This window comes from Pelodiscus sinensis, chromosome 22, assembly GCF_049634645.1.
Source record: "Pelodiscus sinensis isolate JC-2024 chromosome 22, ASM4963464v1, whole genome shotgun sequence".
Classification (NCBI taxonomy): domain Eukaryota; kingdom Metazoa; phylum Chordata; order Testudines; family Trionychidae; genus Pelodiscus; species Pelodiscus sinensis.
Genome location: NC_134732.1, coordinates 5,228,448 through 5,245,339, shown reverse-complemented (window position 1 = coordinate 5,245,339; position 16,892 = coordinate 5,228,448).

The following is a 16,892-nucleotide window of genomic DNA, read 5'->3' as shown; positions in this document are numbered from 1 at the left end:
TTGGGATTGGTCCTGCCTAGAGCAGGGGGCTGGACTTGATGACCTTCTGAGGTCTCTTCAAGCTCTATGATTCTATGATTCTATGATCATTACTTGAAATCTTTTAAAGGAAGACTAGATCTATTTTGAAAAGATACACCCCAGTTCAGTCACAAATTAATGAGTTCATTAGTGTTCAATGGGATGATTCCTGTAGAACTCAGCGGGCATGACCACCGTTCTTTGGAAGTCAAAATGGGTTCATTATGTCAATATGTCAGTATCTGAGAGTTTGTCTTCAAATCATCATAACTACCAAAAGGTACATTCTCTTCTATGCTCAAAAGGCACATATGCACAGTACCAAAGGGTCAGAGGCTGTAGAGCTGGCTACGTCACCTTTACATGATTGAGGCTACACAAAGCAGCCAGAGCTAAGGCCCAGAACTGAACCAATTGTGTGATGTTCAGCTCCAGACCTGGAGACCATTCAAGTCCTATCAGGCATTGTTATTCCCACTCAGCCTGTGTTTGCAAGGCTTAAATGGTATATGATGCCATCTCCTTGCAGCTAGATGCATTTGTGCTGGCCCACCTACAGAAGGCTCAGCTTTTATCTGTGGAACTCCTTGCCACAGGATGTTGTGAAGACCAGGACTTTAACAGGGTTCCAAAAAGAACTAGATAAATTCATGGAGAATAGATCCATCTATACTTATTAGCCAGGATGGGCAGGGATGGTGTCTCTAGCCTGTTTCCCAGAGACTGAAAATGGATGACAGGAGAAGGATCACTTGAGGATTCCCTGTTATGTTCACTCCCTCTGGGACATTTGGCCACACTCGGAAGACAGGGAACTGGGCTAGATGGACCTTTGTTCTGACCCAATATGGCTGTTCTTATGTTCTTACATGTTGCATAACAAGAAGACAAAAACCTACATACAGCTATTAAATTCACTTTGGGACTTGTGCTTTGTGTGTTCTATTTCAGGAGCTATGCAATTATCATAATGAAACCCCAAACTAGGTGAAATGTATGGTTTGATCTGGAAACCATGAGCAATTCTGTGGTTTTTGCTTTGGGGTTGTTCTGAAACTAGGCAAAATTAAGTCGTTTTGGTTGAGTTTTGCTTAGAGGTGTTTGAATTCATTCATATCAAAAACCGAGAGCAAAATTCAGGGGGCATGAACCCACACAATCTAAAGGAAGGGGAGAAAAAGGTTTAGCCTGAAACCGCAGGCCAGGTTTGCAAGTTCAGTTTCACACCACTCTGTGCCATGCTGCCGATTGCAGAGTCTCTGAGCCCCTCGCCTTTAAACTCCTCGCCAATGTGGGGATTGCACTGTCCTGGCGCTGTGAACTCTTACTGTGTGATGCTCTGTTCCTGTGGTAAAAGTCGATCCCTCTTTTGTGCTTACTGAGTTTAGAATCTTGTAAAATGCCCTCGGCTTTTTTTTTCCAAGTAGCCGTTGAAGGAACAGAATCTGGACACCGTATGGGAAGTAAGCAGGAGAGTTTATTACACACACTTATTCACTTGCTAAGCTCAGTGAACACTGCCAAACAATAGATTACAACTAATTATATAGGCTGCCCAATGGGCAGATCAAAGTGATGGTGGGGGAAGTAAAGTCCTGGATCCCTGGATAGGTGCTAATAAGAGTAATAATATAAAGTTACACAGTGTTTCCTTTAAACAAGCAAATATCAGTGTTTCCAGTAAACAGGTATTTACACAAAGTAGACATCAATTATCAATTATCAGTTAAATGGTGATATGTCTTTCAGCTTCAAGAAGGTATCTCTGCAGGATGTGGTCCATTTGGGAATATCTGTGAATCTCTGCAGGATGTCTGTGATTCATCTGGGGATTAAAGTAGAGAATTAGCATCATTGAATATATCTTGTCCTGCCTCCCTCCTGGGTGATGGCTTTCCGTTGATGGGCTAGACCAGTGGGGAAGGGGAATAACCATGTACTGTGTTTATGTGCCATTCCCAGAGTCTGAATTTAGATTGGGTTTCTTAACAGAATATCATAGCCTGCCTCCGAAATGTTTACCCTACACTGTCCATTCTGAGATTAGCTGGCATGCCTCCATGATGGGAAAAGATTTTGGAGAAAATAGTGTACTACATAACACAGCTAGAAACACCCTTTCTGTTTACACTCTGGATCTTACCCACAAGATCATGCTGAGCCAATTCTTTAGAATCTAAAGTCTAAAGGTTTATTACTAAAAGGAAGAAAAGCATGTGAGTAAGGTAGTTAAAGGATAATACATTACATGCATCGATTCACCCAGTTCTCGATACAGGCTCTTTGCAGAGATGTTATAAACTGCTATCTTAAAAGTCTCCGGTGTACATCTTATGTCAGGATGGGTTCACGGTTCTTTCCGGCTCATTGTTCCCTGCAAGTCTGCATCTGGGATCAGGAGCAAAACTGAAGACAAAATGAAGGGTGCCACATGGCACTTATATACCTCTCCTGGCATCCTCCTGACCAGAGAAGGTCACATGGTCCAACGACCTATCTCTGTGTCCCATGCTGGCAGCACTTCAGCCCTGGCAGGTTTGCAGGTATCAGTCACATTCCTGAGGCGTGTATTGGCACCTACAGCTTCATTGTCTCCTTTCTAGTTAGCATAGCCATTGGCATTCCTTGCCCATTGCTCAGCCACAGACACAGAATTTTCTAGCATCCCTACAGAGTACGTTTCTAATTCCACATACAGATATCATACAAGTACATGAATGGCATATACAGAATCAGTAGAACACAAGCTTTCGTGTTCCACCTCACATAGCCCCCCTTTGTATACACTTTGGGGCAAATACCCCCCATAGGTGCAGCAGTGATCTGGCTGCTCCCCTTAAAATCCAGTAATATGACATGCAGTTCTTTAGAAAAAATAAACCTTTTTTGGAAGAACCCTTCTTCCTAAAAAAATTAGGTATACAGGGTTCTTTAGAAAAAGGTGTGGGGTTTTTTTTTTTTTTTTTGAAAGAACTGTGTCTAGACTGCTTTTTTTTTTCCCCAAAAAATCTCTTCTGAAAACAGGATCGGAAGAAGATATGCACATTTGCACTGAATTTGCACGTGGGCAGTGTAGACATGAAAAGTCTCAATGGGCCAACTCAGGTGTTTTGTGTCTATCTTTCACTCTTGGGGAGACCAAGAAAGATTACTTCCAGGATAAGATATATATTTTTTTAAATTTCAAACACCAGCCTTGAATTGTATGTTTTCTGGCTCATGTGAATAGATGGTGAGATTTTCAAAAATACTCCATGCTGGAGTATTACCTCTGTCCCTTTGGTAGTGATTTTTCAAAGGCACGTAAGTGACTTAAGAACCCAAGTCCCATTGACTTGCAATGGAATTTGTGCACCTAAGCCACTGCAGAAGAAAACAAGGCTTCACTCCACATTTGTAAGCAACAAGTAGCCAGAGGCAGTTTTATTATGAACTGAAGCAAGAGAAAAACGGATTCAGATGGGGGGGGGAGCTTCCCTTATCTCGAGGCAGATCTTCGAAAGAAGCAATTATGAAGCAGGTTATATACTGTCCATTACATATAATAACAATAAAAAGTTAGTCTCTTTCCCATTATAAACACCAATGGCTAACAGTTATTTTAGTTCCACCCAGATGCTCCTTATGTCAAGGTCCCTGCCAGAGTCAGAATTATATCCCTATCTCCTAAAACGAGGCGAGAAGCGAGAGGCGAGATCTTTTATGGCTCTCGCATTGTTAGGGTTAGAGTTAGCTTGACTCTTGCTTCATTGCTAACAAACCTGAAATGGATGCATACCAATTCCCTGTGCCTCTACACTCCCCCCTTCTTTGCTTTTAGCACAACTACCTTTCTAACCTTGCATACCAATTCCCTGTGCTTCCACGCCACGTATTTGCAGACAATTCTGCCCATTACCCCGTGAATAAAAGTTTCACGAATGGCTGCACTGGGAGCAGAGTTAAGCTAGTGCTGAACATCTTTGGAAAGCCAGTGTGGAATTACTTCTCAAGCATTGATCAAGCTTTATAGAGTGAACTTAAAGGAATCTGAGTCACGCCACACAGGAGCTTTGGCAATGGGCTGCCAAGCACTGCATTAATTCACTTTGCTAGTTGGCATCTGCCAATGGCTAACTCCCACCTCTGCTTGCAGTTTTTTAGGAATATCATTAGACATCTAACTCTCCCTTTGCATTGTATAGGGAGCTGGGGCTATGAATGGCAGATTGCTTAAAAGCTGGGCATTGCAGTACTCAACATTGTAGCTAAGTCCCTTTGTAAATGTAGCCTTTAGGCCCTTTGTGCCTCAGTTTCCCATCTGTGCAATGGTGGTGAAAGCAGTGCCCTGCCTGTCTGGGGTGTTGTGAGGACTAAAGACTGGGAGTTGCTCAGGTACTATGGTAACAGGAGGCAGATAGGAAACTTAAATCATGATCCATTTTTGCAGGCTTTTTAATTTCTCCAGTTGACAGTGCTGCAAAAAATATAACAGAAGAAAAATAAATAGCAAAAGAGCTTCACAATCTAAAATGACTCCTCCCTCAGAAAAGACTGATTTTGTAAAATTGTTTTCTGCAGGCAAAACATCTCTGTTTGCTAAATTTATAAAAATAAATTTGTCCTGTGTCCTTTTCCCTCCCTTGATGTATAATTTGCCTTTCACATTATGTGACTTTGTCTCTTACCTGGCATGCATTATTTCCCAATTAAAGGGACTATATTAATCCCACAGTCAGCAGATTGAGTATTTAGTTTCTCTTTTTATAAGATATTCAGCGCTTTATTAACAGGTTGTGCTTCAATGTAATTTTTCTCGTGACCCTTAATTATCACCTGACTGTTTAACACATCATGCAATGTTTAATTTGTTTCAGCTGTGGCTCTTTGCTTTGGTAAGAGAAAAGGAGGGCTAATTTTGGCCTTCTGCATGTTTTGTTATTTTCCTTTTTTTATCTTTACAACCCCCAATCTGCTCACATTTCCCTAATTCAAGTTTTTTTAACAGAATTTTTAGTCAATTCTCTTGGATATAAACCACGGCCAAATACAAAATTACCATATTAGTGGGCTATGTCTCCACTATGAGATTTTTAGGCAGAAAATATGCTAATGAGGGACTCATTAGCATGAGTTGTGACATCATTAGCATATTTTCTACCGTTTCTTTTTGTGCAAGGGGTGTTTGCGCAAAAAGAAGCAGCATGGACGTTTCCTTTTTGTGCAAAAACCCTGTTTTGTGCAAGATCCTTATGCCTATCCCTGAGACACATAAGGATCATGCGCAAAATGGGGGTTGTGCGCAAAAAGAAAACGTCTACACTGCTTCTTTTTGTGCAAAAACCCCTTGTGCAGAAAGAAACGGCAGACAATATGCTAATGATGTCACAACTCATGCTAACGAGTCCCTCATTAGCATATTTTCTGCTGAAAAAACTTGTAGTGTATTCGTAGTCGAGCAGATCAAAGGACCCTCTAGCCCCATATGCTGTCTGCTGTGGTGGCCAATACCAGAGATCTGATAGGAAGGTTCAAGGAAACATAATATGACGGAATAAACTGCCTTGAGCATGGGTTCCCAAACTGGGGGGCGTGAAGAAATTCCAGTGGGGGGGGGGGGGGGGACATGAGGCATCCCCCCCACTAAGTTTTGCTGCCCCAGTCAGGTTTTTTTTTTTTTTTTGGTGCAACAAGTTTTGTTGCTATTTTGGGGGGCGGGGCGTGAGGGTTTTTCAAAAATCAAAAATGGGGGCATTATGCCGAAAAGTTTGGGAACCACTGGCCTAGAGGGATGAGTATCAGAAGGGTAACCAAGTTAGACTTTATTCACAAAAACAACAAGGAGTCCTGTGGTACTTTAAAGACTAATGGATTTATTTGGGCATAAGCTTTCATGGGCAAAACCCCCTCTTTATCAGATGCAAAATGAAAACTTATGCCCAAATAAATCAGTTAAATCTTTAAGGTGCCACAGGACTCCTACTTATTTTTACCCAGAGTGATGTTTCTTTCTGACCCCAGACAATTAGTCATGAACTGAAATCTGAGGGTTTGAATCCCACACCAATGTAAATGTATCTAATGTAACTGTAATGTTCTGATTATTCTCCCAAATGTCTACAAAACCCTTTTTCATATCCTGCAAAAGGCCATCAGTAAATGTGGTGACAAGGAGTTACGCAAGTTAATAATGCATTGTGCAAAATGCGTGGTTTCTTTCTTTCTCAGCTCCTCCTTTGTATTCTTCAAATTGAATGATGCAATATCTGTTGTGAAAGCTAAGGTGGGGAAGAAAGGGAAAATTGTTTTATGTATTTATTTATTTATATCCCTTCAGTCACTCATTGTTGGTTATGTGATTTGCTTGAGTCCCACGCAGGTGATTTGCAACTTAGAGGAATAATCGGATGAAATTCTATGGTCTGTAGTGCACAGAAGTCACAAGTGGATGACCTTAAAAACTGCTGTCTCTTAATACATTTGAAAAGCTAAAGCGCAGCGGGCAGGACCCGGCATGAGCCAGGAATCACCTGGCTCAGCTCACACTGGGTCCTCCCCACTGCGCTTCAGCCTTTTAAAAGGCAGAGCCGCAGCAGGGTTAGCGCTCGGGGCCAAGAGTAAACCCGCTGCGGCTCCCCTGCTTATTGACTAATCAACCAGTCAATAGAAAATCCATTGACTAGTCGATTAGTTGATTAAACTAAATGTAACAACCCTAATCCATGTCAGTTTATTCTTGGCACTGTTTGACCCTTGTTCTACAACTTGGAGCCATTTCATGGTCAAGGTTTGCAGACATATCTAGAGATTTTGGGGTGACCCAGCATCTTTTGGGGTGACGCAGAATCTGTTTTAATCTTAAACATCCCTTTCCTCTCAGAGAGACTCTGAAGAGGCCACTCACAGAAAACACTGAGCACCCGCCCTCTGAAAATCTGGCTTCCTTCAGGTGTCTCAGATTAGGTTCCCAGAAATCAAAACCCACCAACATCTTTTTTGTTCAGCATCTTTATTAATAACCTGGATGAGGGGATGGATTGCACCCTCAGCAAGTTTGCAAATGACACTAAGCTAGATGGAAGGTAGATACATTGGAGGGTAGAGGTAGGGTCCAGAGTGACCTAGACTCATTGGAGAATTGGACCAAAAGAAATCTGATGAGGTTCAACAAGAACAAGTGTAGAGTCCTGCTCTTGGGATGGAAGAATCTTAAGCACCATTACAGATTGGGGACCGACTTTCTGCAGAACTGCTGCTTAGTCAAAGATCTGGGAATTACAGTGAATGAGAAGATGGATGAGTCAACAGTGTGTCCTTGTAGCTAAGAATGGCATATTAGGGTGTATTAGGAGGAGCATTGCCAGCAGATCTAGAGAAGTGATTAGTGTCCTGGCGAGGCCACATCTGAAGTATTGAGTCCAGTTCTGGGCCACCATGACAGAACAGATGTGGATGCATTGGAGATGGTCCAGCAGAGGGCAACCAGAACGATTCGGGGGCTGGAGCACATAACCTATGAGGAGAGGCTGAGGGATTTGGGCTTATTTAGTCAACAGAAGAAAAGCATGAGGGGGGATTTGATAGAAGCCTTCAACTCCCTGAAGGGAGGTTTCAAAGAGGATGGAAAGAGGCTGTTCTCAGTGGTAACAGATGACAGAATGAGGAGCAATGGTCTCAAGTTACAGTGGGGGAGGTCTAGGTTGGATATTAGGAAAAACTATTTCCCTAGGTGGGTGGGGAAGCACTGGAATGGGTTACCTAGGGAGATGGTGGAATCTCCATCCCTGGAGGTTTTTAAGTCCCGGCTTGACAAAGCCCTGGCTGGGATGATTTAGTGGGGGTTAGTCCTGCTTTGGGCAGGGGTTGGCCTGAATGACCTCTGGAGCTCTCTTTCAGCCCTAGGATTCTATGATCTGAAAATGCTTCTGGGCATATACTGTATTTTAATATTAAACATCTCTTTCCTCTCAGCTTTGTAACTTCCCCACCATCCTCCCCATTCCATTCTCCAGGTCAGCAATGACAAAAAGGTATCAGACCCAGAAGAGAAAATTTCCATCTTTATTAAATCTTATCTTCTACATCCTACTGTGAGATACCAGACTGTTAAACAGCCCAGATATTGCCCTTCTTTGGAGAGGCTGATATGCAAACAGAGCTATTATGGTCCATGGCAGACTATAATTCCAACGGATGGAATGCATTATCTGCAAAATCTGTGCGAGTTATTGCCCTATTATAACCATTCCATTAGATTGGCTTATTATTTCGTTTTGTTATCGGTCTTAATGCTACGTGTTTCTCCATGTACTTTGAGAACTATGGATGAGGCACATAGCCTACTGTAATAAAGATTTTTCCCCCGACGATTTACACCTAATTTAATATACCTGCTCTGCTATTGCCTTGAAAGGTTGACTGATGTGTTGCCTTTAAGCAAGCGAGATGGCTAGACAGCAAGAATAAACACTGTGCAGTTTCCTGGAGAGATAATCCTGTACAAATTGTGGCTTTAACCTCTTTTTTCCCCCACCCCATCAGATGTCTAGTTTTGTTCAGTAATTTTTGTTGGTTGTTTTTTTTTTCCCACCTAGTCCAAAGCAGAGCAAACAAAACAACACAATTTCTCTTCTTGAAATCCTCTCGTATATTCCGGAGGAAGAAGCCTTGAATGGTGCTCCATAGCATTCTCTGAAAAAGGACAGTATATTGTAACAGCCACAAATACTATAGTAACAGTAATAAGTGTGTAACACACATTTGAGTGTCATTAACTGTATTCACTTGCCCTAGTCACCTGACCTGGATCAAAATCACAGGGACATGTTGGCCTGTTTCCAATTATTTCAATGGTTATTGTTACAGTAACAATTAGGTTCCTGCCTCTCGTTGATTTTCAACTTAGTCTCAGTTGGAATTGTTGTTTTTCAGTGGCACTTAGACTCCTAAATCACTTATCTAGAATCCATTGAGGATGTGGGTATTTAATGTCCATTGATTTCCATAAGCATTAGATGCCAAAATAAAGTTTGGGCCTTAGCTACGTTTGAAAATTGCAGTCCATTATTTCTCAGCCTTTTCCATGTTGACACACCCATTTCTGCCCTGGTAACCCCCAGCTTGGGGACCGATCTCCCATCCAGCTGGGGACAACCCACTGCCATTTGTCAATATGGGAAGGGTCGGCTGGATGCAAGCTGTTCAGCTCCCAGGAATAGAACCTGAAGTTATATACCAGCAGTGCAGAGTATCTGTTCTGAGTATTAATGAGCATCAGAGCATTCATGGCGGAAAGGTCCCAGACAGAGGCATCTGTGTCCCAATGTAGCCGGGTGATCACCCCTCCCCAGGTGAAGTCATGGTTAAACCCAGCCCTGGGAGAGGGCTAGGATAGTGGAACAAGCAGGTGAGGCAGGGGCAGCCAATTAGGGACGAGCTTGGGTAGTATAAATAGGGGCTCTTGGAGAGGAGGAAACACAGACTCTTGCTCCAACTGTGGAGCAGGAGGGACCTGGCTGCTAGGATGCTACAGAGGGTACCTGAGACAGAGCAGGGCTGGGGAAAGGCAGGCATAGCTGGGGAGCTCTGGCCTGACAAACTCCCAGGCTGTAGGCCTGACACAGGGGCCTGAGGGTACTAGGCTGGCAGAGGAGCAGCCATGGCAGCAGGTCCACATCCCCTTGCCAATGATGAGTGGGCCTGTCAGGCTATAGTTTGCCCCTGAGGCAGGGGCTAGATGATGACTGGCAGTGGGTCACTGAGGCAAGGTGAACGTAGGGGCTGGAGTTCCCTGGGAAGGAGAACCCCAACGTGCAGGGGCAGTACCGTAAGGAATGGGCACCATGGACCGGAAGGTGCATGGAGCCTGTAGTAGCGCAGAAGACAGGTAACTGAGGGTGAGGCACTGGCCAGCAGAAGGCCCTCAGAGGTTGAAGAAAAGCAAATTGCCAGTGTGACCAGCAGGAGGCGCTGGTGGGGTGAGTCACGAACCATTACACCCAGAAACGGCGAGGAGTCCTGTGGCACCTTATAGACTAACTGAAGTGTTGGAGCATAAGCTTTCATGGGCAAAGACCCACTTTGTCAGATGCAAGTGGGTCTTTGCCCACGAAAGCTTATGCTCCAACACTTCAGTTAGTCTATAAGGTGCCACAGGACTCCTCGCCGCTTTTGCAGATTCAGACTAACACGGCTACCCCTCTGATACTTTACACGCAGAAAGTCCTGACTGCATTACTCAACCCACCCAGACCCTGGTCTAGTATATAATGTAGGCCAAAGAGAGATGTGAGAAAAATGATTCACTGTGGGAATTTTAAAAGGTGTGACTCATCTTCAGCATACATTTTCAATAACCTGTTGTCTGATTCTGCATTTCCGGTTTCCAATGCTGCACCAGGGTAACCGTAAGGCCGTGTGGGAAAGAGATGCAGCTGAGTCTACAGTGATGGGCACAGCTTGCTGGAGGGGGCTGGTCGAAGTGGTTCAATGTGGAGATGAGTCAGAGCCCCTTTCCCTGTCCTAATGTCAAATATCAGCTGTGTAAGATATTCGATAACATTTTCGTCTACATTCCAGGCACCCTTCTGACTCATCAAATGTATGTTATGGTTCATGACCGGATGAGCCTTGAGATAAGTTGATAGTTCATAAAGTACTGGCCAGATTCTGGCAGTAGGGCCACAAGGGCATAAACCCGAAAGAAGAGGAAGATTTTGACAACACCTGAACGTCTTTCATGCGGTGGGTAAAGTGCTTCATGCTAGGTTCTGAGGCCACTGAGCCTACAGTGACTTCATGAAGGTGCAAATTGTACATAAGCCAGGTTAGACTGCTTGATCCCCATGCAACAAGTTAGGTGTTTTTTCTTTCCTCATAAAATTAGTATAGTGAAGTTAAGATGAGGCAAGAGCTTTTTTTTTTTTTTCTGTTCCTTAGTAATAAAAATCTAGAATCACTTGTATACTCTTCAAAGAAAAAATTAGCGCTGCTGGTTTTGTGGTTCACTTGTTTTCTCCCGTCTTGTCCTTTCACACAAGGCAGAGAAAAACTCTGAGCTGCAGATGCAGCAGTGGCCTCCATTTCGTGTCTTAGAGAGTCAATGCAAAGACACAGCTGCATTCTGTCATGAAACTTCTAGAACCAATATGTGGGAGACGGCATTCACATGAAGCTTCTGGGAGCTGTTCCTGCCACCCTGGACTGTAGCTCTGCTTTCCAGCAGGTCATTAGATAAGCAGGGAGCCAATGCGCGGAAGGGGGGAATTCCAGGAGTGAGGACACACTTCAAGGAGCAATGGAATATCACCACAGGGACGTGTTTGAAAATGATTTAGTTGTATCCCAGCCAGTGTTTATGGGACACATAAGTCAGTTTTCGACTGCATTGAATTCTCTCTCAGGGCCTGGCACGTGCACGCCACACGTTCACCTGGATTGGATTGGCCAATGAGGTGCAATGTCTACTAGTGAGTTATGGGGGAGTTTTTGAAGCACCTGTCCACCCTACAATGGATACAATTAACATCTGGCCACCCTTAATGGATCTCAGTGTCACTGTACTGTTTCAGGTCAATTCCACAAGCCAAATACACAGGGGAATCTTAAAACTTAACTTCATTTTCAGGTTTGATTCCTATCACAAAGGTATGAATAAAGACATTGGCTGGATGCCCCGCTACATTCCACATCTGAATGACATAAAAAACCAAAACAATGGGTTTTAGAGAAGTTGCAAATAGTTCTTATCAGCTTCACATAGCATGGAGACTCTAAAAATATGTCTAGACTGCATCCCTCTATTGGCAGAGGGATGCAGATTAGGCAGGTCGACATTGCAAATGAGGCAGGGATTTAAATATCCTGTGCCTAATTTGCATAAAAATGGCCCCCGCCTTTTGCCGACTCAGCACATTGTCCGCAAAAAGTGGCAGTCTAGAGGGGGATCTGTCGGGAAAGAAAGCCTTTTTCAACAGATCCCTTATGTCTCCTGCAAGGAGGTTTACAGGATCTGTCAAAAAAGGCTTTCTTTCTCGACAGATCCCCCTCTAGACTGCCACTTTTTGCCAACAAAGTGCTGAGTCAGCAAAACGCGGGGGCCATTTTTATGCAAATTAGGCACAGGATATTTAAATCCCTGCCTCATTTGCAATGTCGACCTGCCTAATCTGCATCCCTCTGCTGACAGAGGGATGCAGTCTAAACATACCCTAATTGACTATTTCTTTCCCTTTTTTTCCTTCTCTTTTCCCACCTCCCACCCCACTCTATTTATTTCAAAACTGGACCTTTAATAACTCCATTCACTTAAAGAAGTGGGTTGTGCCCACAGAAGCTCATGATACCATCTACATGTTTTGTTAGTCTGTGTGACGGCGTGTTGGGGGTCCCCCGTCTCCTGCACCCCAAAATGGCACAAACAGACTGCACCAGCCGGTGGAATAGAGGAAGTTTATTGCCTCTCCAGGATACAGCACAGCACAGATGTAATCTGGTCACAGAGCTGGGCTAGGATGCCTCAGGCCCCCTTGAGATGGGGGAGACTGGGCCCCTAAACTCCAGCCCCTTTCCCTAGGCTGTCTCCTCCATGCTCCCAGACAGCAACCAACTAACCCTCTTCCCGCCCCTCTGGCAGGAGTCACAGGACTGGCAGTACCGCTGCACGGCTGTAAAGATTCCCGGCCAATAGAAGTGTTGGAGCAGCCTCAGCCAGGTGCTCCGGATCCCCCGGTGGCCCCCAGCGGGGACGTCGTGGTCCAAATACAGCAGCTTGAGGCGATACTTTCGGGGGACGACCAGCTGCCGCTGGCCCCCCCCCCATGCCCTCACCTTCCTGGGGGGAAGCCATTCCTGGAATAGGAATCCACGCTCCCGCAGGAATCTCTCCTGGCCACCCCTCCCCCGGGGCTGAGCTGCACGGAGGCCAGCCTGGTCCCTCAGCCTCTGCAAGGAGGGGTCTGCCTGCACCTCCGCCTGGAATTCAGCTGCTGAGGCAAGTATCGGGACCTGTTCTCCACCTTTACCTAGGTCCGGAGTCCCAGCCTGGCTGGACCTTGTGTCCACTGGGATGGGACCCTGAGGACGCTGCCAGGAGTCCTTCCCTAGACCCACGTTGTCAGCCCCCCACTGGCTCTGGCTCCGGGTAGTGACTGGAGCCCGCTGGGATTCATGGAGCCACTCCTCTAGGTCATTCCCCATCAGCACCTCGGTGGGCAAGTGCGGGTGCCCCCCCACTTCCATGAGGCCTTCCTTCGCCCCCCATTTCAGTTGCACCCGGGTTACAGGCACCTTAAACGGGGACCCATCTATGCCCTTCAGGGTCAGCTGCGTGTGGGGTAGTATCCGGTCTTGGGCCATTATGTCGGATCGGGCCAGAGTCACCTCTGCCCCCGTGTCCCAGAAGCCCGTCACCTTCCTACCATCCACCTCCAGGGGTATGAGGCACTCGCTCCGCAGGGGCCGTCCTGCCCCCACCCGGTACATCGAGAAATCCGCCTCCTGAGAACCAGACCTCCCAGGGGAGGTGCACTGAGCATCCTTCCCCCCACTCTGAGCTGAGGTTTGCCTGCCAGCCCCTGCCTCTGGGGCAGCCTGCCCTTCCTCCCGCCCCAGCCAGTTAACCCTGGAAAGTCCCCGGTCCTGGGACCTGGTGCACTGAGCCCTCTTGTGGCCTTTTTGCCCACAGCGATGGCAAGTTAGGCTTTGGGCTGTCTCTGTCCAGGCCCTGGCTGGTTCTCTGGGGCACAGACTACCTGTTCCTTGGGCTCACCTCGTAGTTGACTCCCTCCGTCGCTCAGCCGAGATCCGGTCTCTGCGCGGTTCCCTTTCTCTCCGGGACTCCCATTCACACCCGGACCAGCTCTCCGTGAACTCATCCGCCAGCCTCCCAGCCTCCTGGGGGTTCTCTGGTCTTCGGTCCTTGAGCCACAGACTCAGTTTGGGTGGGCACGCTTCATAGAACTGCTCCATCATGAACAGCTTGAGCAGCCCCTCTGCGGTCTGGGCTCCGACTCCAGACACCCACTTGCAGCAGTATTGCGCCAGGCGGGAGGCCAGATCCACATAGGTCTCCCGTGGCTCCTTCTGCACCCCCCGGAACCTCTTCCTGTACATCTCGGGGGTCAGCCCGAACTTGTGCAGCAGGGCCTCCTTGACTCGGTTGTAATCCCCTGGCTGTAGGTCCTCCAGCTGACTGAGCACTCCGGCCGCCTCCTGGCTCAGTGCGGGGATGAGCTCCTGCAGCCAGTCAGCTGGGGGGACCCGTTGCAGTCCACAGGCCCTCTCAAAGGCACTGAGGAACCCGTCTATGTCGCCCATGTCCTTCAATTGGGCCACCACGAGCCTCTCCAAGCGTCTGGCAGTCCCGGGACCCTGGCCCCCATCCGCACTTGGCGCAGCCGGTGCCCCGCCAGGTCTCCGCTCTGCCATGGCCAGCTCATGCTGTCGCTGCCTCTCTCGGTCCTGGCGCTCCTTCTCTCGGTCCTGGCGGTTCCTCTCTCCGTCCTCTACTTCCAATTCCTTGATCCGCAGCTGGATCTCCAGCCGCCACAGCTCCGCTGGGCTGGCCCCTGCCCTAGATGGGCTACAGCTTACAGGCCTCCCGGGAGACGCTGTCTCATCTCTCCGGTGGGTTCCAGTGCTCCTCCCCCTCTCTGAGCCTGACACACTCTCAGGGGGGTCTGGCTGCTTCCCCTGGGGACAAGATCCTGGCCCTGTGGCTAGTCATTCTCTTCCAGCTGGGCAATCAGCTGGGCCTTGGCTGCTTTCCGCACAGGCAAGCCCCTCTCTCTGCACAGCCCCACCAGCTCTGCCTTCAAGAGTCGGGCGTAGGCCATCTGCCCGCTGGTCCCCTCGGTGCAGACTCACCATCTAGTGCTGCATTGCCCCACGATTCCCAGGAACCGCTTCGCTCTGTCTCCAGCATGCCTGGCTCCAGGGCTCTTGCTTCTACGGCGCCTTGTCGCTCGCCGCTGGAAGCTCCATCCATGGGGTGCAGTGCATCCCATCCCTGACACCAGTGTTACGGCGCGTTGGGGGTCCCCCGTCTCCTGCACCCCGAAATGGCACAAACAGACTGCACCAGCCGGTGGAATAGAGGAAGTTTATTGCCTCTCCAGGATACAGCACAGCACAGATGTAATCTGGTCACAGAGCTGGGCTAGGATGCCTCAGGCCCCCTTGAGATGGGGGAGACTGGGCCCCTAAACTCCAGCCCCTTTCCCTAGGCTGTCTCCTCCATGCTCCCAGACAGCAACTAACTAACCCTCTTCCAGCCCTGCCCCCCAGCCAGGGCAGCATTCCACCTTCCTTTGTTCCTCTCTATGGGAGGTGTCTGGCCATACTGGTTGAGAGGTCCCTTTGCATAGTGACTCATCCTGTTTTGCTGGGTCGTGGTACCCACGGCAGCCAGTGGGGGTTACCCCAGAGCCAGCAGCATAGAAACCAGCCAGGTACTCCCACTACGTCACAGTCTGTAAGGTGCTGCAAGACTATTTGTTGTTTAAGTTTTTCCAGTTACAGACTAACTCGGCTACCCCTCTGAAGTATTAGAAAGTTATTCATTGCTCTAAGGCTACGTCTACACTACAAGGTTTTTGTGCAAAAACCCATGGAGTGTCCACACCTTAAGTGTGCTTTTATGCAGGGAAATTGACAGTAAAATGGCAGAACAGAGGGCTTTTTGCGGTGTAGGTAAACCTCCTTCTATGAGGCAGAACTCCTTTTTGCGCTACCGCTGTTGCACAAAACGGCATGTGTGGACACTCCGCAGGGTTTTTTTTTGCGCAAATACAGCCTATCTGAAAAAGGTGAATGGCCATCAGAGCTTTCTTGTGCAAGAGTGTTCATGCAGTGTGGATGCTCTCTTGCGCAAAAGCAATGTGATTTGAGGTGTGGACGCGCTATTGCGCAAGAAGCCTGTAGTGTACACTTAGCTTAAGATGAGAACTTAGCTTAACTAAGTAACATTATCTCAGCAACACAAGGCATTTCCATTTACGGTTGTATGCAGGGTTCCTGCAGGCACTTAGGCAGCCCTTTCCATTTTTCTAACGTCACACAGGTGTGTACTTTTTCATATGAAATGGAAAGCTGGATTTGCGCCTATGTTTACATGTTGTGTTTGCAGCCTGTGACCAGCAGCCTGCACTTCACAGTAGAATTCAGTAGAGTTCTACATGTTGTCAGGAGTTGAATGACTATCAGGAAGAGGAAATTTCACAGGTGAAGCTGTTTCTCTTTTATGTTATTAGTTAATCCCTAGGAGAAAGAAGTACTTGACCAAATAGTGCAGTTGTCTAATGCCAACTTGAGGAGTGATTTAAAATCCAATTTTCTCCTTAACTCAGAAAATGGCAGAAAAACAATTCAATGAGAGTTGTGTCTTTACACCAGGACTGAATTTGACATAGGATATCCAGCCATATTTCCCATCAAATGTCATTCATCTATCTACTTATACAACCATCATCAGTATCGTATCCGCATGCCTGCCTATTATAATGTTAATATGTATTACACTAGGGGTCAAATTATTACTCTGGTTTATTACTGTGGTGTCTAAGGGCTCATTGTGCCAGGTACTATACAAACACAGAGGGATAGCCCATCTCTCTGCAAACACTGTATAATCTAAATAGGAGAGTAAAGAGGCATTATTATCCCCATTATGCTGTTGTATCACTGAGGCACAGAGAGATTGTGTGACTTGACAGAGTGCTCTGGAGCTAAAACTGCTTTTGCTGAGACAGTCTATTTCACCAACCACAAAATTACTCTTCTGCTCATCTTCCTACTTCTCTGGATTCCCTCTTGAGCACAGTCCATCCCATGGTTCCTCCAAGCATCACTGCAGCTGTCAGGCCATTGCTATGCAGACCATGATGCAATGTCCA